Source organism: Balaenoptera physalus (assembly GCF_965194825.1).
Source record: "Balaenoptera physalus genome assembly, chromosome: 12".
NCBI lineage: Eukaryota > Metazoa > Chordata > Mammalia > Artiodactyla > Balaenopteridae > Balaenoptera > Balaenoptera physalus.
In genome coordinates this window covers 7,535,597-7,560,850 of record NC_138897.1, presented here as the reverse complement: position 1 = coordinate 7,560,850, position 25,254 = coordinate 7,535,597, and the positions used below count along the sequence as shown (strand labels likewise).

The window sequence follows — 25,254 nt, the reverse complement described above, 5'->3', positions numbered from 1 at the left end:
TGTGCCTTCATTCCTTTTTTTTTTTTTTAAACTTTTGGGTTTATTTATTTATTTATTTACTTATCCATTTATGGCTGTGTTGGGTCTTCGTTTCTGTGCGAGGGCTTTCTCTAGTTGCGGCAAGCGGGGGCCACTCTTCATCGCGGTGCGCGGGCCTCTCATTATTGCGGCCTCTCTTGTTGCGGAGCACAGGCTCCAGACGCGCAGGCTCAGTAATTGTTGCTCACGGGCCTAGTTGCTCCGCGGCATGTGGGATCTTCCCAGACCAGGGCTCGAACCCGTGTCCACTGCATTGGCAGGCAGACTCTCAACCACTGTGCCACCAGGGAAGCCCTTCATTCCTTTTTATAGCCAAATAATATTCCTTGGAATGGATATGTGACACCTTGTTTACTGATTCATCAATTGATGGACATTTGAGTTGTTTCTATTTTTTGGCTTATGAATAATGCTGCTATGAACATTTACTTACAAATTTCCACGGGGACATATGTTTTTAATTATCTTAGGTGTATGTTATGAGTGGAATTGCTGGGTCATATGGTAACTCTATGTTTAACTTTTTGAGGAGCTGCTATGCTGTTTTCTAAAGTGGCTGCACCATTTTCCATTCCCACCAGCAATGTCTGATGGATCCAGTTTCTCTACATCCTTGTCAACACTTGTTATTTTCCATCATTTTCATTATGCTATCCTAGTGAGTGTGAAGTGCTATTTCATCATAGTTAATGGGCAGGATTTTGTTAAGATCCCTCCCTGAGCTTGGCCAGTCTTCAGATGACATGCTGTAATCATAGCTCTGGTCATGGCATTCTTCTTATTCTACTTCTACTATTTTGTCTGTTTCTTTTTCTCTCAACCCATCCACTCCTGCTTCTTAACAAATCAAAATATATAGAGATCAAAAGGAAATTATTGATATAGTAGGTCTAGAGTGGGTTCTTTGGAATCTTTTTTTCTTTTTTTAACATCTTTATTGGAGTATAATTGCTTTACAATGGTGTGTTTCTGCTTTATAACAAAGTGAATCTTTCTTTTAATAAAACTTACCTGATTATTCTGAAAGAAGCCAGATTTTGGAACTATTGCTCTGGATTTAAGCAAGCACTGTTTTTGGTTCATTACTTGTAATTTGAACAGTGTCTGGCCCATTGTCAATGCTAAATACACTGAGGATCATGATAGAAAGAGCTGATACTCTGGAGAAGCCCTTCTATTTTATTCACTAACAAACTGGATATAAAGGGAGCAGAAAACATTTGTTCAGAGTTGCACAGAACTTCAAAACACTCCATGAGGTGACAAAAGAAACTTTGGTATTAAATGTCCAAGCCTCATAATATGCATGAGGGGATGCTGGCCTTCCATTTCTTTTTTTTTTTTTAATTTATTTAGTTTTTATTTATTTATGGCTGTGTTGGGTCTTCGTTTCTGTGCTAGGGCTTTCTCTAGTTGCGGCAAGCGGGGGCCACTCTTCATCGCGGTGCGCGGGCCTCTCACTATCACGGCCTCACTTATTGCGGAGCACAAGCTCCAGACGCGCAGGCTCAGTAATTGTGGCTCACGGGCCCAGTTGCTCCGCGGCATGTGGGATCTTCCCAGACCAGGGCTCGAACCCGTGTCCCCTGCATTGGCAGGCAGATTCTCAACCACTGCACCACCAGGGAAGCCCTGGCCTTCCATTTCTAAAGTCATGGCTCTGTGTGTGACACTTGGAGGCCCTCAGAGCTGAGGGCTAAAGAAATGGAACCCAGATGTCATTTGAGGTCACCTTGCTGCCTTCGTGATATTAATAAACAAGCAGAGAGTCCCTATCTCAGTTTGTTAAAAGCCTTTCCCAAGTTTTCTGCAAAGTCCTGAAGGTTTCATATCAAGGCCCCTCTGGCTCCCAGGCTCTTTGTTCTTCAATCTTTCCCCGCTGCCCATAGAACTTGGCCTCTGTCTTTATTCTTTGTTTTATTGTTTGACCCTGCCCTCCTGGATGCAATGTTTCATTTCCATGTGGGTACAAGCCCCAAGTCAGGCCAGTTTTGTTGTTGTAGCAGATGACGGAGGGCTTGGGGGTGAATGTGGAGGCTTCTGGCACAGAAAGCATGGAGATTAAAGCTGAATATTAGACATTACTTAGAAAGCCTTTCAGCCTTCCCACTGTTTGGAATTTCTCATGTACACTTCCTCCAGCCTCGACAGGTTGACCAGTTCTCCCTCTCTCCCTCTCCCTTTCATCTTTCTCTTCAACTCATCGACATTCCCTTCCTTTCTTTCTTTCTTTTTTTTTTTTTCAGGTCAGCTCTCCCTGTGCTTCTCTTTCATGGTTTTAACTCTGCTGTCTGGGAAAAGTTTGCACATCATAAAACTTCTTCATACTAAACAAATATAGTCCTCTCTGGCTAGTGATGAAAAACACCAGACACACACACACACACACACACACACACACACACACACACACACACACAGTTTTCTCCTCTGCACAGTTAATTGTTAGGTGCTTAGGCTCAAGATTTGTCATTTTACATACAATATTCGGCTTTCAAAGTTCACACAATTATACAAGTACATTCTAGATAGTGATGGCCAAAACAGTTTGTAATTGGTTCCTGTAAAATGCAAGTAGCTGGTGCTTCAGATAATCACACACCCCTTCCTGTTCCTCTCTCCTCCTGGCTCTCACCCACCAACGCCTGACAGCGACTCAACAAATATTCACTGCACACCTACCATGACCGGGCTCCATTCTGGACACTGAACAAGATAAAACACTGAACAAGAAAATATGACTCCTATTCTCACGGAGTTTATAGGTACTCATGGATAATAGATTACAAACATCAACTCTGGGAAAAAACTAGACCAGAAAGAAATCTTACGGCATCTTGTGTGTTATAGCCTTTAATACAATAAAAACTTCCTCCAAAATCCTTACTGTAAAACAGAGATTTGGTCCCCTAGTAGCCCCTAGGTAAATAGTGATATGCAGTGTGTTTTTCCCATTATGACACTAAAAGCCTTTAGATTGGGAGTTTCTATTCTATCACAAAACTAAGAAGTTAGACATTTATGAAGCCCCTAACTGAGGATTTATTATTAAAGTGGAACACCAAGGAGCTGTTAGGTCAATAAAAATCTCTAAAATTCTTTAAAAATTATCAGAGAATCGGAAACAAAAAATATATTAGCAACATTATTTGGATTATAGGAACCAGGAAGTGTAATTAGCCATAAGTGGAAGTGAAATACATGAGATGAATATTATAGCTCAAGGAAAATATAAAACGAAAAGGTACAAAAAACATATAAAGCACACAGCACATGTGCTTTTTTAAAAATTATTTTATTGCAATAGCTAATGTACATTAGCTTATCTGTTTTGCTTTTTAAATTTAATAATGGCAAGTGAGGCATTAAAAGAACAACAGACAAAACCCGAGTTATCTTCGCCACCTCATTTTATGATAGCTACACCTTTCCTAAAAGATACTTGAAAGCGTCTTATGTTAATTAAATGGTAACAATGAGAAAAATGCGTGAGGAAAGTGCTGCGGGGAATTTTGCGTATACTATAGGCTCCTCCCTCCACCCTTTGTCCCAGGTAGAGTCCAGATACAAAGGAGTATAAACATGGGCCTGTCTTAGAGGAGCTAGTAGTTTCTTTAGACAAACCACACATAATTCCATAACAAGTAGAATCCAAGGCAGTAATTATACCAGCAAGTGATACTTTATTTAGGCAAAGACGGTTCCGTTACTGGGCCGTGATAATCTGGAAGGCTTTGTGGAGGATGCAGCGGGACCCGGGCCAGGAAGATGGACCGGTTTTGGAACAGGCATAGAGGAATGAAGAGCAGCTGAAGTGAAGGCACGGTGTGAACAAGAGGAGGAGGGAGCCGGCCATGTAAAGTTCGTGCATTGATTTCCTTTCCTGGGGTAGAAGAATTGGGGGTAATTATAGAGAAACAGGAATAATAAGTCAGGTAGTAACATATTGTGGAGAAATTTGACAAACTGGGAAAGGAGCTTAGGTTTTTTTTTCTTTTTAAAAAATTTTTATTTTATTTATTTATTTTTGGCTGTGTTGGGTCTTCGTTGCTGCGCGTGGGCTTTCTCTGCTTGCGGTGAGCGAGGGCTACTCTTTGTTGACGTGCACCGGCTTCTCATTGCGGTGGCTTCTCCTATTGCGGAGCACGGGCTCTAGGCGCTCGGGCTTCAGTAGTTGTGGCGCATGGGCTCGGTAGTTGTGGCTCGCGGGCTCTAGAGCACAGGCTCAGTAGTTGTGGCTCACGGGCCCCGTTGCTCCGCGGCATGTGGGATCTTCCCGGACCAGGACTAGAACCCGTGTCCCCTGCATTGGCAGGCGGATTCTCAACCACTGCGCCACCAGGGAAGCCCCTCTTTAACACTTTTAATAGGCCTCAGTTTATATTTGAAAGACATTAAAGTTCTTGCAGTGTAACATCCCAACACACACAGACAGAATTACTGATTACAACCCTGCCAAAGGGTCATCAGTCTCTGGCTAAGCATTTCTGTTCTATAAACATGAAGCTAGGAATTGCAGCCCCATCTGTAACAGTCAAACATTGGAAGCAACCAAAATATCTAGTACAGAAATAAGTCACTATCAGACAACAAGTAGAAATTATAGCTGCGAACATTTGTGAAAATATTTATGATTTTAAATAAAAAAGGCAGAATATAAACTGGCATTTATATTATGCTTAAAACTAATTGTGGGAAAGAAGATGGAAAGATATGAAGAATGAAAACAATTGTTATGCTCGAGCTCTGAAGGTAATTTTTCTTTTAAACATTTGTAAGTATTCTATAATTTTGCTTAGTCAGTGTTCTTATATCAAGTGAATACAAATAAGAGGTTGGTTTTACTTCTTTTCTTTTCTGCTTGAAAACAGATAAAGTGAGAAAGGGAGATAGTAATGTTCTCCAGGGGTCAGAGACAATGATCAAAGGAAAAAGTTTCAACTTTACCTGGTGAGACAAGCAAACATTCCATACCTCCCACCCCCTTTGAAAATCATTGTAGCTGCTTGTAGAATTTACGTCTGCAATTTAATGCGAGCCAGGGGATCATATTAAAAAGGAACAGGTTTAAGAGAAAACACAGCACAAGAGAAAAACGTTAACCAATTCTTAGAAAAAACCTAATTACATTTTCACTTACATCCTGAAAAAAAGTATCTCCTGTATTTTACCGCACCATACAACTGATTGGCAGAGTTTCCCCATCTGAGTGAAGTCCTTTGGCTTGTTTTAATGTATCTTTATTACTTAGATGTAGCAGTTTAGTGTTTAGATTCAGGGACACATGCTTTTTCATTGTTGTGTCTTCTATTGTCTGGAGACTCGTAAAACCAGAAGGTGGACAGATTCCGTTTTGTTCTTATTATTTGCCCAAGCCATTTAACTGTGTGCTTGGTGCTGGAGCCCTATAGCAGTTCATAAAGGATAATGTTTCCTGTCTTAGGATGAGGATTTTCAAATAGAAAAGAGTCTGAGGTTTTTGGATTAAAAAGATCAACCACAGCAAACTCGATTTGAAATAACCGTAAAAACAATATTGCTGTCCCGTGGAATGAAAGTGTTCGATATATTTAATTTTAGCTTCTTTGACAATTTATGACAATTAACCTTATAAGTTTTAAAAGCTAGATGGAAATTAGCCGTTAGTGTAGTAAGCAAAAATTGAATATATTCTATTCGTATTGAGAGAGCAAAAGATATATTCTAATTTGGAGGAGGAGTATGGTTTTCCTCTTTTAACATAGAATTTGAAATTCATATGCTCTGGTATTTAAGTAGTAAATATACTGTCTATCTAGGTGCTGAATCAAATAAAGGGCAAGTCAAAATTTTTTAGTTTTATTCTAACTTGGTTATAAATCTTAGAATCTAGGAAGACTCATACCAGGCAGACTATAATTTGTTACTTTTCCCCCTTATAATAATTTAGCACAATTTTATCAAACCCCTCCTGGCTCTCTGTTAATTAGATAAATGAAAAGAACTCCTAATCTTCATCTAAGGTAAACTTTTAATAAATAATCGTGCTTTTCTGTTTTGTTAAACTTTTCTCTCATCTTACATATGTTGTCCCTCTGCTAGGTACTCCCATTTTCTCGTTGCTTTGGTTACCTTTCCTTCCCTGGCAGGTGACCAGCTTATTAAAGTGGGGACTCTTTAGGATCTGGTCCAGATCAACAGTGACTGAAAAGGCTCTTCCATCTGTGTTTGGCTGGTAGATGTGTCTGCCTGAATTTGATTTGATGTCAAAATTAGAACCATAAAGAGTGATGGGACAGCACTGGGAACCGAAAAGCAAAGAATAAAATGTTTTGAAATAACTTGAAACTTTGCCAGTGTGTTTTTAATGAAAATATTTTAATCAAGGCTTTTTAATTAGAAAAACAATCAAGTAGACTTAACAATATGAATTCATTCTCAATTAGATGATTAGGGAAATGCAAATGACTACCGACTACCCAGATATCCGAGCAAAAAGGTGGGTGCACTTAAAGTTATACAAAATGACCTTGTTTCAAAGGGTCCTGGCGATGATCAGCCAAGGTAATGTACTTCTGGCCTGAGCTGAACTCTCCGGAGATTGTGGGCATTTGTGCTGAAGCAAAGCATTGCTGGATCAACGGGCAACACACTCGAACCAGACAGAAAAAATAGGTACTCTCTCCAACCTATTGCTCTGGTGACCATCCCGTGCATTTGGGAGGTGGAAAACCTACATTGGCCGCTAAGGTCTTGAGCATGTCATTTAGGTTTTATTGCAAAAAGGAAGCTCATTCCTTGTCTTTTCAAGTATTTAATATTACATCTGCGTCTCCCCTCTCTCCTTCTCTTACACACACACACACACACACACATCCCTCTTTCTTTTGTTTATTTATTCTTTAACTTCTAGACTTTACATCCTGTGGCTCATGCACTCACAGCTGCAAAGTTCTGCTCAAACCCCTTCCTTCCCCCCAAACCTCCAGCTGCTGCTTTTTGCTGCTGCTTTTCGAGCCTTGCCTTTTCAGCCGCGTGAACAAGTCCTAGTGTCAGAAGAGTTTTATCAGAACTTCCCGCTGTGGGTGTTCCCCTGTCCCACAGGGTCCTTGGCAGCCACCCTGATGGCTGGTGTGCGGGGAGGACCCAGGTGAAGTTCATGAGCCTCAGGGTCTGGAAGAGCCCAGCCCCGCCTGGTGGGCTGTGAGTTGATCCATCGCCTTTTGCTCATCTCCTGCTAGATTTCTTCCCCTATTCTCTGGCACTTCAAGTGTGTTTGGGGAGCAGATCTTGCTCACAGACCCAGATGAATGTGTCTGTCTGATAAAAGCATGGGGATTCGAGTGACTCTAGTTTTTTTTCACCCCCACTCACTGATTTTGGTAGCGGAAAGAGATCTACATCATCATTTAAGTGATAGGCTGCAAGATGCGCCCTGACGTGCTTGTGAGTGAGAACAGCCTTGACTGTACCTGGAGAAAACTAGACCTCGTTCCATGAATGGTTAGGAAGCAACAGGCCCGGCCAGCTTGGAGGTGAGTTGATTTCACCCCGTGGATTAGGTTCCTAGGGCTCCTGGCATAAAGTGCCACGCACGGGGTGGCTTAAAACCACTGCAATCTATTTTCTCACGATTTTGGAGGCCAGAAGTCCAAAATCAAAGTGTCGCCAGGGCTGGCTCTTTCTGGAGGCCCGGAGACTCTGCTCCACACCTCTCTCCTGGCGTCTGCTGGTTGAGGGCAGTCCCTGGCGTCCCTTGACTTGGAGACACATCACTCTAGTTTCTGCTTCTGTTGTCACATGGCGTTCTCTTCTCTGTTTCTGCTTGGACAATTCAACCCGGTTCATGGCATCCACACCCTTTTCTGGACTTACAGCTCCACTTCGCCTTTCTGCCTCCTCAAGTCAGTCCCGAGGCTTTGGCGCTCTGTCAAGCCTGCACATTCTGGAGCTTTCCTACCTGCCTTCCCCTCATAGCTCAGGTTCACCTTACTGACTGTTTCCACCACCATCGCTCCCTCAGAGGCCTGACCTTTGCTAAAGGGATCGTGATTTGTAGCTGACTTGACGTATGCCCTTTGTAGAACAAAGCTCCACAGACCCTTGGCATTCTTAAACTACACATTGTGATTTCAGCTATTAGAAAGTAAACGGGACGCACATGCGAAGCAGCGATTTGTAACTTGGGGGCATCCTTCTGAATTGGGTACATCTGCCAAGCGTGTGGAGTCTCCCAGAGCTGGTGAGTGAGCCCAGCCTGCCGCCCTCCCCCTCCCCACCCCCCCACCCCCCGCCAGCCTGGCTCACTGGCTCGATATCCAGTATCTGTCCTTTTTTTTTTTTGAGAACATTGTCCATTGAGAGAGAAACTATATGTTCATGAAATGCTGCCAGGGAATTGGAGCTTGGGAGGAAGAACAGCAGCCCAGGATAAAGATGTTTGGATATGTATACATTTGGAGATTCTTGAAGCTCTCACATGTTACTCACGAATATCAGGGATCGATCATATTTGCAGGTTGTATTGCAGTGATCTTCAAGTTATTATTTTTTATTTTCAAGTTATTCTTTTTTAGCAGCAGCATGTGTTTTTTTCTAAAAATATTATTAACTGGGACTTTAATGTATAATGATTGATAAAAATGAACCAGCAGGTTCCTCAAGGACTTATAGAGATTTTCCTGTTTTCCGGTTTGATGAGATAGAACCTTCTAACTTGCATCAAGAAAGGAAGAGGCTTGTTTAGCAGGACGGCCTTAAGAATCTACCTCCTCTCTCCCTCCCCAGTCCCTCGGCCACAGGTGCATCTGGGCATGGCAGTCTTTGGCAGGGGTCGGCTGAGTGTGAAGGTTAATGGCACCTTCAGGGCCAGGGAACAGCCTCTGTGGCACTGTGTGTCTGGTTCTGAGGGGAACAGACGACCTTTGAGTGTTAGGATGGCCTCCTCTTCCCGACCACCGTGGCCCCTGTGATCAGAACTCCTGCCTTGTGTGTTTCCTCTGGATTTACAATAAATTTGACTGTAATCATATACTGATTTCAAATCGATTTCAGATCACTCAAATTGATTTCAAGCATATATTCAAATATGTAAGTTTACTTTATGACTTTTATGAAACGCGAGTTCAACTTCAAAATTAAACAAGGCATAAAATAATAGGGAAATGTGTGAGGTGAGCTATGTGTTACTTATCTCAATGGGGGGAAATCCTTTCACAATGTATATGTATAGCAAATGATCACATTGTACAGTTTAAATACCTTACAATCTTATTTGTCAAATATACCTCGATTCAAAAATTCTAATAAAGTCTAATTTACGTATCAAAAAGTAAATAAATCAAAACATACTGTCTAGCTTAAATATAATCATAATAGTTTTATAGATATGAGAGAAAAAAGTCTTTCCATATATATATGAAGAGATATATATTTCCTCCTCTCCCCACTGGGCCTGTCATTGAGTGAGGTGTATCCTACGTAGAATACAGTAGAGCAGTGTTTTTCAACCCCGGCACTACTGACGTTTTGCAGGGATAACTCTCTGCTGTGGGGTTTCTTGGGCGTTGCAGGTACCCGCTAGATGCCCGTGGCCCTCCCCACCCAGCTGTGATGACCACAAATGTCTCCAGACATCGCTCAACGTCCAACGGGGGACAAAACTCCCTTCGGTCAAGAGCCACTGCTCAAAAAAAAAAAAAAGAACCACTGCTCTACAGTGATTGCAGTTTTACCCAACTATCCATGTACATTCTAAGAGATTTTATCATATGTATTTACTACTTTGTTATTTAGTACCTATAGATTCATGACTATAATATCTTTTTCATGACTTTTTATCATTACCAAATTACCCTGTGACCTTTTTTTTTTTTTTTTGGCTGTGCCGCTTGGCATGTGGGATCTTAGCTCCCCAGCCAGGGATGGAACCTGTGACCCCTGCATTGGGAGTGTAGAGTCTTAACCACTGGACCATCAGGGAAGTCCCATACCCTGTGACTTCTTAAAACATTAAATTCCCTATTAATCTTTTATTAATCTTGCTATTCCTACATAGTTTGTTTGTATTTCCCTGGTAAATTACTGCCCATTCCTTTATTTTCAACCCATTTTGTATAGTTTCTATTTCACCATGTCCACAACTACTACCACATGTAACTTAGAACTCTACCGAACTGTAAACCTGAATCCGCCTTGATTGTATTTCTCTCAGCAAAGGAGGTGTTGGGCTGTCAACCTCACCTTCTCTATGTACTGATACTGAGCTGTGTTATGGGAAAAAATGAGAAACCTGTATCCCATGACTTTCTGTGCTTCAGCAATGCACTTATTGGACTGTAAGGAGAACATAGTAAGTGTAATATTCTTTCCAGCTGAAGCCTGTGCAAAGTTTGATGCCACTAGAGAGAAAGAAGATTCTCTCTCTAACCCCATGACTTGGACACTTGGATTCTGAGTCACTTTGTAAGGGGCACCAAGGTGGGTCCAGATGTGCCCCGCCCAGGTACAGCCCGCACCAGTCCTACCTGCTTCTGATTTTATGGTTATTGCACAAATATAGCCTCCAGAAATGAGCAGAGCTTTCTGGTACCGCAGATACTTCTGAAAAGCTCCTTTTGTTTCAGGAGTGCACCAGATAGTGAGTGCTCTGTAAACATTCAAAATCCTTGAGAAGAGAGCTGTAAGTTACAGTCTAACATTCAGTATCTCTAACAGGAGGAGACAAACTCCCAAGACTTGAAATGTAAAGACAATGGCAATCGAATTGGTTAATTCAATTTGGGGTAATGAATTGGAGGTGACTTTCCTGGTCCTGCCCACCCGCCCGCTGGGAAGTGTCCCTCTCCTCTGCCAGGACTGGCTACCACCCACTCGTCTGTCATCTTGCTCAGTTGTCACCTACACAAAGCCTTTCTTTCTTCTCCCCCAGGCAGCGCTAATGGCTTCTTCCTCTGGCTCCCCCAGCCCTTTGTGTAGGCTATATTTAGAACTAAACAAATTGTTCTGTCATGAGTTGTTTATTTATCTGCCTTGCCCAGGAGGTGATGAGCACCTTGGAGACCCGAGACTGTGTCCTCATTGGTTTTATATCTCCTTTTGCTGAGTGAATCTTTTGAGTCTACTTTCACATCTTTCTGAACACCTTTTGGTGATTCCCACACTGTCACCAACATAAACTCCAAACTTCACTTGTGTCAAATGCCTCAACCGGTCAGGCCGAGCAAATGTTTACAGGCTCTCCGAAGGGCGTCGGGCTCTCTTTACTGTTTGGAACGCACCTCCCGAACATCAAACCACCCCCTTTCCCTGCTCTGGGTTAACTCTTCCTCATTGTCAAGATTGGTTAGGAGCACACCCTGGGTGTTCCTATCATATTCTCTGCTTTCTCAGCACGTGAGTTAACACATGGTGTTGTGACCGTCTGCCTGTGTGTCTGCTTTACCCCCTAGACTGAAAGATCCTTGAGCAGAGAGCTTGGTACTCAGTAAATATTTGCTGATTGTTTCTTACAAAATCCATGTAATGTATCAGGAAACTTTGGAGTAGAATAGAAAGAGTTCGTAATCCGAAATTACACAACTTGTGTTTTCATCCAGGTTCTGTTATTTATGCACGGGGAAGAAAGTAAAATATGAAAGTTTGCCTAACTGTACGAATATGTTAGCAAAAACAGACATGAGCAAAGAGAAACAGGCCCCTGTCAGGAAGCAGGAGCCAAAGTACAAGGACCGTGAAAAACAACAGACAAGCTAGCTTAGCAGCAAGTGGGGTTAACGAGATCCAGCAGAAGGGGGCATCTAGTCTTCAGGTCGCAATGGCCTGATGACGATGCAGGCCAGGAGGACAGGCCTGTGCCCGGGCAGGCGGGTGCCACCAAGATCTCCCCACGGACAAAAGGAGGAAAGAACTGGTTTTTGGCTTTGGGTAAAAATAAGACATCAAGCCTGAGCTTTATTTATTTATGCACAGGTCTGCCCTTCATTCCTCGGTGAAGCCCTTGGAACAAATCCTTGTCAGCCGTGTGGCCTTGCTGCACGGAAGCGAGAGAGTCAGGCTCAGGCTTTGGCAACTCTTGTGACGTGAATGCAACGTGACAGCCGCCTGGACTGCTCACCCTGGGCCTAGTCAGCGCGGCCCACCTGTGTGCGAGGTGGCAGGTCATTCAAAACCTTTGAGCCTCAGGATCTTTCTCGGTGAAAATGGGCATAGACATTTATATTATGGATCTCAGACAGTAATTAACCTTGAACATGTTACAGACATATAAATCGTTTATGCATCTGTCCACGGCCCTTCATGGCCTTGAACGTACCTCTAGGAGGGCAGGAGTGTGTCCTGTGTCCTCTGTGCCACCACTGAGCTTCCAACCGGGCTGTCACACACAGTGGATGTTTTAAAATAGATTGTATTCTTTGACAAAGGTAGAGCCGTTTCTCATTAAACCTCTCCTTCTCTCATGGGTTAGACCCCAAAAGCCCACATTTTGCCTACCTTCCTTGTTAGTGTATTCACTTAAGAGAGGTTTGCTGTGTGTCTCTCATCAGTGTCAGGAGTGAGGAAGTGCAGACAGAGTGGACCGGTCCCCAGACACAGGGGATGTCAGTGCTGTTTTGCTCATCGTAGTGGCAATGACTAAGGGTGATGTCTTGCAGGTGCTATGGTGCAGCATATTCTGGGGGCCTGGCCTCGTCCAGGCTTGGATTCAAGAGGCAGAGGGGGGCAGCTCTGGAGTCAGGCTGTGTTCTGTCCATGCTCTGTCTCTCAGCATCTGTGTCACCTGGAGCATGTCACTTGCTAGTGTACTGTCTGCGGGGTGAGAATAGCAAAGTGCCTGCTGCATGAGGCTGACGTAGGGAGTCCGTGGGACTACGCATGGTACCCTAGCCATGGTCAGCATGCGGTGAACGCAAGGTGTAACTCGTTCCTGGTTGAGTTCTGACACCAGCGTGTCAAACGGGTGCCACTATCCCCACTGTCCGTGCGAAGAGGACGAATCTTAGTCGGCTTAAATAAATGAAGATGACACTTTTCGTTAAGTGGCTGATTGGGGATTTGAATTCAGTTCTGTCAGACACCCAGAGAGGGACTCTTTTCTTAGTGCCATGCTGCACTGGAGGTGGTCGCTAAGCTTAGGAAACTTTCTTGTGGCCTGTGCTGAGCCAACTGTCTCTCTTTGCATACTCCTTGCCTTCAGATCAGCACACCCTCTGCCTGCCCCCTTCCTCTTCCCTCCGGCAGCCTTCCCTCCTCGCCAGGGCCAGGCCCTCGGGGAGGGGCGAGTTGAAGTTGGCCATAGTTACCGCATTCTCTCTGGGTGAGGGGCTCAGAGCAAGCTCCTGGAGGAGCGGGGAGGGAGGAGGAATCTTCTGGAGAAGCTTCATGACTCTAAGAGAGAAGCACAGCTGGGAAGGACTGGACAGGGCGAGGGGGGTAGTCGGAGCCCGTAAAGTTGCGGTTGCTCGTGTGTTAATTACGCAGCCCTGCAGCCAGCCAGCCTCCCCGTTACTATGCCTCAGAGCAGGGCTTTCTGCCATGAGAGGTGATAAATGTGCTTGTCTTAAGGCTATTTCAAATAGGAACTTCTAGTGCTTTTAGCCAAAGAAGTCTAAACGGTCTTTGGTCTTATCTCCACATGAATCAATCAAGGTGGTTATGAACGCAGTGAAATCTTCGTGGGAGTTTTAGACACTAGAATTATCATTTCACACTTAGTAAGAGGTTTATGTAGTGGATTATGGCATTTTGGGTTGGAAGGGCTCTTTAAAGATTATGAAGCAAGAGTGTTTAGTAAATCTACGTCTATGACTTTCCCAGTTACCTCTTTGTGCAGAACGAATCACTTTCAGAACTCAATGACTTGGGACTTCCCTGGTGGCACAGTGGTTAAGAATCCGCCTGCCAGTGCAGGAGACACGGGTTCGAGCCCTGTTCCGGGAAGATCCCACATGCCGCGGAGCAACTAAGCCCGTGCGTCACAACTACTGAGCCTGCGCTCTAGAGCCCACGAGCCACAACTATTGAGCCCGCGAGCCACAACTACTGAAGCCCGTGCACCTAGAGCCCGTGCTCCTCAACAAGAGAAGACACCGCAATGAGAAGCCCGCGCACCACAATGAAGAGTAGCCCCCGCTTGCCACAGCTAGAGAAAGCCCGCGTGCAGCAACGAAGACCCAACGCAGCCAAAAATAGAATAAATTAATTAATTAATTTTAAGAAAACCCGAAAACTCAATGACTTAACACAACCAAAAACCTTTCATTATTGTGGTGGTCGGCCTTGTGTGTCAACTTGGGTAGGTTGCAGTACTGTGTCACTCAAATACTCATCTGGGTTGTTGCTGTGAAGATATTTTACAGATGTGATTAAGATCTGTAATCAGCTGACCTTAAGTAAAGGAGATCACCGTTGATATTTTGGGTCGGTTTGATTCAATCAGTTGGAAGTCCTCAGGGGCAGACGGAGGCTTCCCTGAGGAGGAAGAGATTCCCCCCGTGGGCCGCAGAGTCAGCTCCTGCCTGAGAGCTGCCGGCCTGCCCTTCCTGGCCCCCACCATCATGACCTAACTCCTTGCCATAAGTCTACATCCTTCCAGCTCTGGTTCTCTCCTGGTGGAACCCTGGTACAATTTTTGTGGATATCTCTCACAGTTCAGGGGGGTTGACTGAGCACAGCTGCAGGTGGCTTTTCTTGGGACCCCCTCAAGCAAATGCAGTTAGAAATCATGCAGAAGGTATCACTCATGTGTCTGACAGTTGGCTGGGACTTAGCTGGGCATTGACTGGAAAACCTAGACGTGGCCTGGCCGTGTGGTCTGAGCTTCGTCCTAGCACGGCAGCTGGGTTCCCAGAGCGAGTGCCCCAAGAGAACAAGGGGAAAGAGCATGGCTTTTTTGTTTTAAAGAGATGCGCAGTTTATTTATTTTTCAATTTTTTGGCTGCACCCCGAGGCACGTGGGATCTTAGTTCCCTGACCAGGGATTGAACCCACGCCCCCTGCATTGAAAGGGAGAGTCTTAACCACTGGACCACCGGGGAAGCCCCTGGCTTTTTTTTTTTTTTTTTTTTTAATGACCTAGTGGTGGAAGTCACAGAGCCTCACTTTTGCCACATTTTATTGGTAAGGCAGCCATAAAGGTCCACACAGGCTCAAGGGGCAATTTTCACCAGTTCATGGTGGAATGAGAAAAACTACAGCCAAACTGATTCACTTTAGAGGATGGTCCTTGATTCTGACCTTAAGTTTGGGGGTTGAAATGTCCTATATGGAATGAAGTGGTAATTATTGTACTTGATGATTCTTTTTCTAAATGTATTTACTACACAAAATAAATAGCTGGTGACTTAGGGTCAGTCACTGGGGTCTTGTGAAATTCAGAATCTGGCAGTTTGATTGCATGCACTTCTCCATTCAGTGTTGTAAGGCCTTTTGCAACATTCCGCATTCATTCCTTCTGTGGGCACTCCTGGTGACCTTGGGCTCTCCTCACGGAAAGATTAGCTGTTCTTACCGCTAACAATCCTTGCTAGTATAAAGTCCTGACTTACTTCCCTGCTGTAACCTGTACCCTTGATCTTGAATCTTCCCTCTCTATTCACTTAACAGCTTTTCTCCTATGTAACCTGTCATCACTGTGCCATTAACTCTTCCTTTTTTCTAGGTTTAACTATAATTCCTGTAAATGTTCTCTATGGGATCCATCAGTAGATTGGGATCTAGGTGAGCTTCTATATCATGGTAGTATTATCTCTACTTTCTATGATTTCAATATTCTCAGTTTGTTCATATTGGAATTATGACTTTTAAGGTACTTGCTGGCTAAAAATGTCTATATTCTACAATTCTGTCTATACACTTCTAGAATCACTACAGTTTGGCAATGTTCTTCTTTAACATGTGATTACCACAGAAAACGTGTTCTTAGCAATACAGAATACAGTGAGCTATAAAACCTCTTCAAAAAAAATCAGGTATGACATAGAGATGGTAAATGTTAAATATGTAATTAATTTTAAATCTACATATAATAAAATAGAAACTTTTACTTTTTTAAAGTCCTATCCTTGTGCAATTGATTATTTTTACCTTCAATTTGGTACTTTACCTTTATTTCTATTTTATTATTAATATTACTATTGCTATTATTATTGTTGCTAAGCATTGATGATAATGCATTTCAATCACTAGTTTTTAAAAAATTTATTTATTTAATTTTTAATTTTTGGCTGCGTTGGGTCTTTGTTGCTGCATGTGGGCTTTCTCTAGTTGTGGCGAGCAGGGGCTATTCTTCGTTGCGGTGCGCGGGCTTCTCGTTGCAGTGGCTTCTCTTGTTGTGGAGCACGGGCTCTAGGTTTGCGGGCTTCAGTAGTTGTGGCACGCGGGCTCAGTAGTTGTGGCACGCGGGCTTAGTTGCTCCGCAGCATGTGGGATCTTCCTGGACCAGGGCTTGAACCCGTGTCCCCTGCATTGGCAGGTGGATTCTTAACCACTGCACCACCAGGGAAGTCCTCATCTCCCTTTTTGAAAGTCAGCTGATTAGCATCCTTGATTCCATCTGCTACCTTAGCTCCCCTTTGCCCCGTAACATAACTTTCACAGGTTGGGGGATGAGGATGCGGTCATCTTTGGGGGCCATTATTCTGCTACCACAGGCATTAAAAACATCTGTACTGGAGGACCTTGGCACGTCAACAGAACCCCTTCATGCACTGTCAGCAGCAGCTTCCTGGAGCCATTTTCAGCAGCGCCCAGGCTGCCGCCACCGCCGCCTCGCAATCCACTGCATCCACTGCCTCCATCCCCCCTCGAGGCCCCCCATCCGGGCTGCCCGGACCCTCCTCTATCCAGAACCGCGATTATTTTTGGCTCTCCGGGGTCAGTGCGGTGCGGAAAAATAAAAAGAAAACAGAGAAAAGGGGCTCGGAAGCGCCGGGCGGGGAGGGGAGAAGGAAGAGAGACTTGGAAACTCCGACTGTAAATAATAAAGAAATTGAAAACAATACGTTAATATACTCTAGCAATAAAAAGCAGAAGCGAAGAAAAAACCTGTATATCTCTCTTGTTTCTTAGTTGATTAGAAAGATGTTGTATGTGGATTTAAAAAATTCTCTCGTTTGAATACTTACAATTCGATTGATATCTCTATCATAGCACTTATGTATTCTATCAAAATGATCTGTTTATTTATGTGTCTCTCTCCCCCACTAATACATATGCTTCTTAGTCATCTTTGAATTCCCTGAAGACAGCACTGTGACTAGTATAAAGGAGATACTTTGAAACGGTTATATGGAACTGAATGAATTTTATTTATTTTGCAACAATTTCTTGTATTCTCCGTCTTTAACTCTGACAGATGCTTTCCAAAACCCAAGTGCCTTTGCTTTCACAAATTTTGTCTTTCCTTTTATATAACACTTTTTCATCTCACATACATTGGGAAATAAACGATTTCTTTCATTCTATTAAGTGGAAATTCACACAAGAAACACATAAAAATGAAAATAATAATAAAAATTATTTTCAAGGTTTTTAAAAGGAGAATGAAACTCTGTGAAGTTTCTTAATATCTGTAACTAGGATTTTTTTGCAAATGCAAAAGGAATTTGGACATTATTTTTCCAGGAAACTTTGGTTCCAGTAACAATGAAGCATTTTTTCAGTAATTTATTCAAAACATTTTTTTATTGAAGTGTAGTTGATTTACAATGTTGTGTTAGTTTCAGGTACACAGCAGTGATTCAGTTATACAGGTATATATATATATTCTTTTTCAGATTCTTTTCCCTTATAGGTTATTATAAAATATTGAGTATAGTTCTCTGTGCTATATAGTAGGTCCTCGTTGGTTATCTATTTTATATATAGTAGTGTGTATATGTTAATCCCAAACTCCTAATTTATCCCTCCCCTGCCTTTCCTTTTTGGTAACCATACGTTTGTTTTCTATGTCTGTGAGTCTATTTCTGTTTTGTATATAAGTTCATCTGTATCTTTTTTAAAATTTATTTATTTATTTATTTATTTTTTGGCTTCATTAGGTCTTCGTTTCTGCTCATGGGCTTTCTCTAGTTGTGGCGAGCGGGGGCTACTTTTCATTGAGGTGCGCGGGCTTCTCATTACGGTAGCTTCTCTTGTTGTGGAGCACGGGCTCTAGGCGTGCAGGCTTCAGTAGTTGCAGCACGTGGGCTCAGTAGTTGTGGCACATGGGCTTAGTTGCCCTGCGGCATGTGGGATCTTCCGGGACCGTGGATTGAACCCATGTCCCCTGCATTGACAGGTGGACTCTTAACCACTGCGCCACCAGGGAAGTCCCTGTATCTTTTTTTTTTAGATTCCACATGTAAACAATATCATAAGATATTTGTCTTTCTCTGACTGGCTTACAGCAGTGAACCATTTTTATAATGCATGATCCATGAATGTGAATCAGTTATTCCTAATTATGTAACTTTTCATTGTGTTTATTACATCAGTATCTGTATCAGTACAAATAATATATCTAATTTTTGGTTGAAGTCAACCTAATATTTATTGCGCTATTCTGTGAATTTGACAATATGCAAACAATGTTCTGAGGAAAAATCTGCTGCTTTTGTTGCTTTTTTTTCTTTGTCATTATTCTCTCTTTGGTTTGCTCATCAAACTCATTCTCAGATCATCCATTAAAACTGATTGGCTAACCTAAAAAGATGGTCCACTTACCATATACCGTTTTTAACCATATTTAATTTTGATACTTTTCCTTAATAGCATTTTCTTTACTGTATCCTCTTAACTTCTCTTATAGTGTTCTTTTTTATTGATTTTTTGGCTCCTAACAATCAACATTCTTTATTCCCATAATCCTTGCCAAAGTAGCAATCCCTCTCCCTTGGGAAAAGCAAGCATAGCCCTGCCTCTAAGTCAAAAGCCTCACGGCTTTTTGTGGACCCAATGAAAACACACAGTCATTATCGCAAAATTGACTTCTGTTCTTCAGAAGAAAGATTCACCTGTTCCCTGGGATCTGCTCCTAGTTCTGTTACTCTATGAGTCACTGGTAACACAGGATCAGTGTGGGAGCTTCTTGGACCAATAATTCTATGATTTCTAGTGATACTACAATTTTGAGATAGAGTGATTAAGTATTGGTATGGTGGTTTCCTCCAATGTAAAAGAGGGGAGTTAGAGAAGATACTTCTCCTTTTCAAAAGCATTAACTCATTCTCCATCATTTATTTCAAAATTAACCCATGAAAACACAGAAAAAAATTATCTATAGTCTCATCGAGGGTGACAGTCATTATTTTTCTAGTTTTTATATAAATTATAAATATGTATATATATATAAAGCTTTTCTATGTGTGTATCTTTTTCTTTTTATTTATTTATTTTTTAAAATTTTATTTATTTATTTATTTAATTTTGGCTGCATTGGGTCTTCCTTGCTACGCGTGGGCTTTCTCTAGTTGCAGCGAGTGGGGACTACTCTTCATTGCAGTACATGGACTTATTGAGGTGGCTTCTCTTGTCGCGGAGCACGAGCTCTAGGCACACTGGCTTCAGTAGTTATGGCACGTGGGCTCAATAGTTGTGACGTGTGGGCTCCACAGCACAGGCTCAGTAGTTGTGGTGCATGGGCTTAGTTGCTCCTTGGCATGTGGGATCTTCTGGGACCAGGGCTGGAACCTGTGTCCCCTGCATTGGCAGGTGGATTCTTAACCACTGTGCCACCAGAGAAGTCCCCCTTTTCTTTTTAACTTTTTTTAAAAAATTTATTTATTTATTATTTATGGCTGTGTTGGGTCTTCGTTTCTGTGCGAGGGCTTTCTCTAGTTGTGGCAAGTGGGGGCTACTCTTCATCGCGGTGTGTGGGCCTCTCATTATCGCGGCCTCTCTTGTTGCGGAGCACAGGCTCCAGACGTGCAGGCTCAGTAATTGTGGCTCACGGGCCTAGTTGCTCCGCGGCATATGGGATCTTCCCAGACCAGGGCTCGAACCCGTGTTCCCTGCATTGGCAGGCATATTCTCAACCACTGCATCACCAGGGAAGCCCCCCCTTTTCTTTTTAAATAACAAGAATGTCATCATGTACACAATCTGTCCTGCTCACTAGAATGAAGTCTCCTTGAGACTGTCTTCCTTATCTTTTTCTTTTTATTAGTCCTCCATTTTATACACATCAGTGTATACATGTCAATCCCAGTCTCCCAATTCATCACACCACAACCCCCATTCCTTATCTTATTATCCACTCTATTCTAATTCCTAGAATAGTATCTGGTATAAAGTAGACAAGCAAGAAATAAATGTTATCACTGAACACTTTGCTGCAAGCCTTTTTCACAATAATTAATACCGATTGTGGGAAAATTAATTTAACCTAACCTTACTGAGGAATGTTGAAAGGTATGCCTTAAACCACAAACTTTCGGTTGTAGAAGGAATAAATTCTGGTGATCTAGTGTACAGCATGGTGACTTGACTTAATAATAATGTGTTGTATACTTGAAATTTGCTAAGGGAGTAGATCATAAGTGTTCTCAAACAAGCACACATGCACACACACAATGGTAAGTGTGGGGTGGCCAGCATGTTAATTAACTTGATTGTGGTAATCACTTCAAAATGTGGACGTATATTAAACCATCACGTTGTTCACGTTAAATATATACAATTTTTATTTGTCCATTATACACCAATAAAGCTGGAAAATAAAAGAAAAAAATGTGAGTTACCATATGTATCGTCAGTAGATGGACGGGCGGGGCAACCACAGGTGGTATTGGTAAAGAATTAGGAAGAACAGGGGCCTTTGTCTGCTGAGAGCTCACAGCTGAGTCTCAGGAATGCCCTTGGCTGGAGAGCTGCCTCGCCCACCCCCATCTTCTGGGGGCAGTCACACACAGGGCTGATAGATAGAATAGGGGACCCCAAGTCCCAGCCCTCTTGCCTCCATCCAGGTCAGCTCCGAAGGGCCAGCTGAGCTCCTCGTGGGATCTTGGGTAAGGCTGCAAACTCTCTCTTCACTCGGTCCTGCTTCCCACCCTTATTTCCCTGAGTCATTCCTGAGAGCAATCTCCAAATAACCCCTGAAATCTCTAGGAGTCTGTGTCCAAGGGAACCCAACCCATTCAACATGTAGGCTGTTTTCAAGTATGTATACTTGAACATTTTCGAGAAAAATTTTGTTGATTAGAAAGGATGAACATTTTTAAGGCTTTTGATACCAGATGGCAACTGACCCTAGAAGGGCTGAATAATTTACATTTCCACTGGCAGTGTATGCTGGTGCCCATACCCACACCCTCCTTTTGCCATCACTGGGCATTCATTTGTTGGTTTCTTTTTAATTTTTATTAATTTAATGGGGAGAAAAACCTTTGTCATTGCTTTTGTATCTGCAGTGCATTGATAACTAGTAATGTTCCACATATTTTCATGTATCTGTGGAACGTTTGTATTTCCTCTTGTTAATTTTCTATTATGGTCCTATTACCGTTTTCCTTTTGAGGGTAATAAATCAATAAAAAGAGAGTCTAATTGTGTTTATATAGACCTCTCTTTAACTTTTTACAGCGTTGTTATTCCTGATCTACATTTCTACTTCGTTAATTTTTTTAAATGCAGAGACATAGTTTTATTTTTTGTGGTTAAACCCATCAAATTTATCAATCTTTTTTCTGTGTAAATTTTGCATTTGGAGTGATGCTTAAAAAGTCTTTCCCTACCCCTTGAGAGTGTGAATATGTACCTAAATATTTTTCTAAAGCTTTTTGATTAAAAAAATTTTTTTTATAAATTTATTTACCTATTTACTTATTTATTTTTGGCTGCATTGGATCTTCATTGTTGGGTCTTCATTGCTGGGTCTTTGTTGCTGTGTGCAGGCTTTCTCTAGTTGCGGCGAGCGGGGGCTACTCTTTGTTGCGGTGCGTGGGCTTTTCAGTGCGGTGGCTTCTCTTGTTGCGGAGCATGGGCTGTAGGCTCACGGGCTTCAGTAGTTGTGGCACGTGGGCTCAGTAGTTGTGGCTCATGGGCTCTAGAGCGCAGGCTCAGTAGTTGTGGCACCACGGGCGTAGTTGCTCCACGGCATGTGGGATCTTCCCAGGCCAGGGCTCGAACCCGTGTCCCCTGCGTTGGCAGACGGATTCTCAACCACTGTGCCACCAGGGAAGTCCCAATTTTTAAAATATTTTAATTCTTTGGCATTTATTTTGCCATCAGAGAGAGGATACAAACTGGTGGTCTGGGCTGGATTGGACGTGTAGTTTGCTTTGCTTGTGTAGTGGGGTTACTGGGTCCCCCCGAAGACTGTTCGAACGCTCACCTGTGAACGTGGCCTGGTTTCCAGTTGGGACTTTGCAGATGCTTTCAAGTTCAGATGAGTCATACTGGATTGGATGGGCTTATAGAACATGGGGAATGTGGACACGGAAGACACAGAGCTCGGACTGAGGCATCTACAAGCCAAGGGCTGTGGGCTACACCAGACGTTAGGAGGAAGGCAGGTAGCAGATTCTCCCTCAGAGCCCCAGGGAGAACAACCCAGCCGACACTTGGCCTCAGAACTGTGAGAGAGTAAGTTTCTGTTGTTCTACGCCACGCAGCTTGTGGTAATTTGTTACCACAGCTTTAGGAAATTAATACAAGTTGGTTCACACACTGTTTTAAAAATGTTTGAAATGGTCGCCTACAATTAAAAATTGGGAGATTTCCTATAAAAATGCAGATTTCTCTTAAAAGCGCCCAAACCGTGAGCCCTCCTGTTAATACGGTCCCTGGCTGACCTCGAACCTGCTTTCTTTGCTCCCCCAATGCCGGCAGGATGGGTGAGGGAGATCTACCTTTTTAATTAAAGAAATTTTTTTCTTTTTGATTTTTAATGGTAAACTTGTCCCAATACTATCTCCTAAGCAAACCTCAGGAGATTAAAAAATGCTGCTTTTGTCATCTACTATATGCTTATCTAGCACTTGAGTCTATTTTGGGGCTTTCTATTCTGATCCTTGAATCTGTTCAAATAGCCTCTCATCAGCACTGCACAGTTGGACTTAACGGGAGTTTAAAAATATAACGTTAAATCTCACTGGGCAAGTAGGTGCTCAAAGTTTCCTTTAGTATGTAAAATTCTATCAGTTAGGATAAGTGAATTTAATAGAAGTGAATACAGATTCTGCTTAACAGACTTTAAGATTTTTTAAAAAATTTTATTGAAGTATAGTTGACTTACAATGTTGTGTTAATTTCTGTACAGCAAAGTGATTCAGTTATACATATACATATATATTCTTTTTCAGATTCTTTTCCATTATAGTTTATCACAGGATATTGATTACAGTTCCCTGTGCTATACAGTAGGACCTTGTTGTTTATCCAACCTATATATAATAGTTTGCACCTGCTAATCCTAAGCTCCCACTCCTTCCCTCCCCCATCTGCTCCTCCTCTGCTTAATAGACTGAAAGGTGACCCCACCGACTTAGATAGGTCTTCCCACTGAAGATGTTAGCCGTTAGTTTTCTGGCTATGGACTGCTTTCCCAATACCAATTTCTTTGGTACGAAAAAAATAATTCAAATAAAGGGTCGTCGCATTATCATTGCAGTTGTGAATATCATTTGTTGTCTGAAAAAAGTACGTGGTATTAGAATAGGGAAGATATTTGTCCGTCACATAAACTTCATTAAAATGCATGTGAACATCCTTTTTCCTGTAGCGAAGTGTCACCTTCTTGAAATTTTCTGTGCACAAAGTTTGAATTAATAGAAAAAGGAATACCCGAGGGAATCATGTCTGTAGACTACTTAAAGGTGTGCTTGAAATGATTAATTTATGATAATGTTCAGAAAGCCTTGTATTTACATGTTTTTATTTTTATAACTTAAATTTGATATAATTACAGAGTCACAGGAAACTGTAAAGAAATATAGGGGGAGGTCCTGTGCGCCCTTCCCCCCATGTTAATATTTTATAGAACTATAGCGCCATAACTACAGCAAGAAACTGCCTTTGGCGCAGTCCATAGATTTGTCCTGAGTTCACTGTTACGTATGCACTCGTGTGTGTGTGTGTACGTGTGTGTATTTATGCAGTTTTACAGCATAACCACTGCTGCAATCAAGATACTAAGCTGTGCTGTCACAAGGCTCCCTCCTGTAACCCACACCCATCCTTTCTCCCCTTCTCTACCCCCCTGCAACAACTAATCTGTTCTCTATTTCTATAATTTTCTCATTTCAAGAATGTTGTATAAATGGCACCATATAGTAGGTAACCTTTCGGGATTGGCAGTTTTCACCCAGCATGATTCCCTGGAGATTCACCCAGGAATGTTCATTCCTTTCTCTTGCGGACTAGTTTTCCATGGTGTGGAGGCACCACGGTTTGTTTAGTCATTCACCCATTGAAGGGCATTTGGGTGGTTTCCAATTTTGGTCTATTACAAGCTGTGGGAGGCCAGCTGTACCAACACCATTAGTTAAAAAGATTGCCCTTTATCCATCGGATTGCCCTGTACCTTACCAAAAATCAATTGGCCAAACCTATGTGCGTCTACTTCTGGACTCTTTATTCTGTTATATTAATATTTTAAAAATATGGCTACCGGAAAATTTACAATTACGCATTCAATTTCTGTTGCACCGCATTGCTCCAGAGCACGGATGATGGCACAGAGGGCTGGCCTTTGGAACTTTCCAGTCAGTCCCTGGCTGCAGGGTCCCCCAGGGGTGGGCATGACCTCCCCGTCGTCCTTTCCAGGGGAGGTGGCTCTCAGGGCTGAGGGCAAACCTCAGACGCTCACAGCAACTCGCGCTGTCAAGGGGGAACTGGGTGAGGCGCCAGCGCATCCCCTCTAATCCTCTCACCTTTATATTCTGGTCTCTCTTTTCTTTCTCTCTTTCCTTTGTGCTGTTTAAGTTCTGAGCATTGCAGTTCCTCCTTCCTGTTCTGTCCCCGCCCCACCCCCAATCTGTCTCTCTGTCTGTCTGTCTCTCTCCATTTAGCATGAAGTCTTATTTATTATCTTAATTCATTTTCTCTTCCTTGTGGACTTTATTTCTTTCTCCCTCGACTTTCTTACCTCTGACATATACACACTGCCAAATGTAAAATGGATGGCTAGTGGGAAGCAGCTGCATAGCACAGGGAGATCAGCTTGGTGCTTTGTGACCACCTAGAAGGGTGGGATAGGGAGGGTGGGAGGGAGACGCAAGAGGGAAGAAATACGGGGATATATGTATATGTATAGCTGAT

At 42.7% G+C, this 25,254-nt stretch overlaps 1 protein-coding gene and 2 long non-coding RNA genes across 3 annotated transcripts in view; 2 read left to right on the top strand and 1 right to left on the bottom strand.

The window, feature by feature from the left end:
• The window catches only part of LOC309639108 (uncharacterized protein), a 1,002,784-nt gene that overhangs the window by 28,255 nt on the left and 949,275 nt on the right, over positions 1-25,254 (top strand). The window lies entirely within an intron of this gene.
• The window catches only part of LOC309639128, a 422,446-nt gene that overhangs the window by 71,678 nt on the left and 325,514 nt on the right, over positions 1-25,254 (bottom strand). The gene's annotated exons all lie outside the window — the stretch shown is intronic.
• On the top strand, positions 18,227-21,795 carry LOC309639125. The gene is made up of 2 exons (XR_014251487.1): positions 18,227-19,738; positions 20,051-21,795. It is a non-coding gene; the product is annotated as an uncharacterized lncRNA (long non-coding RNA).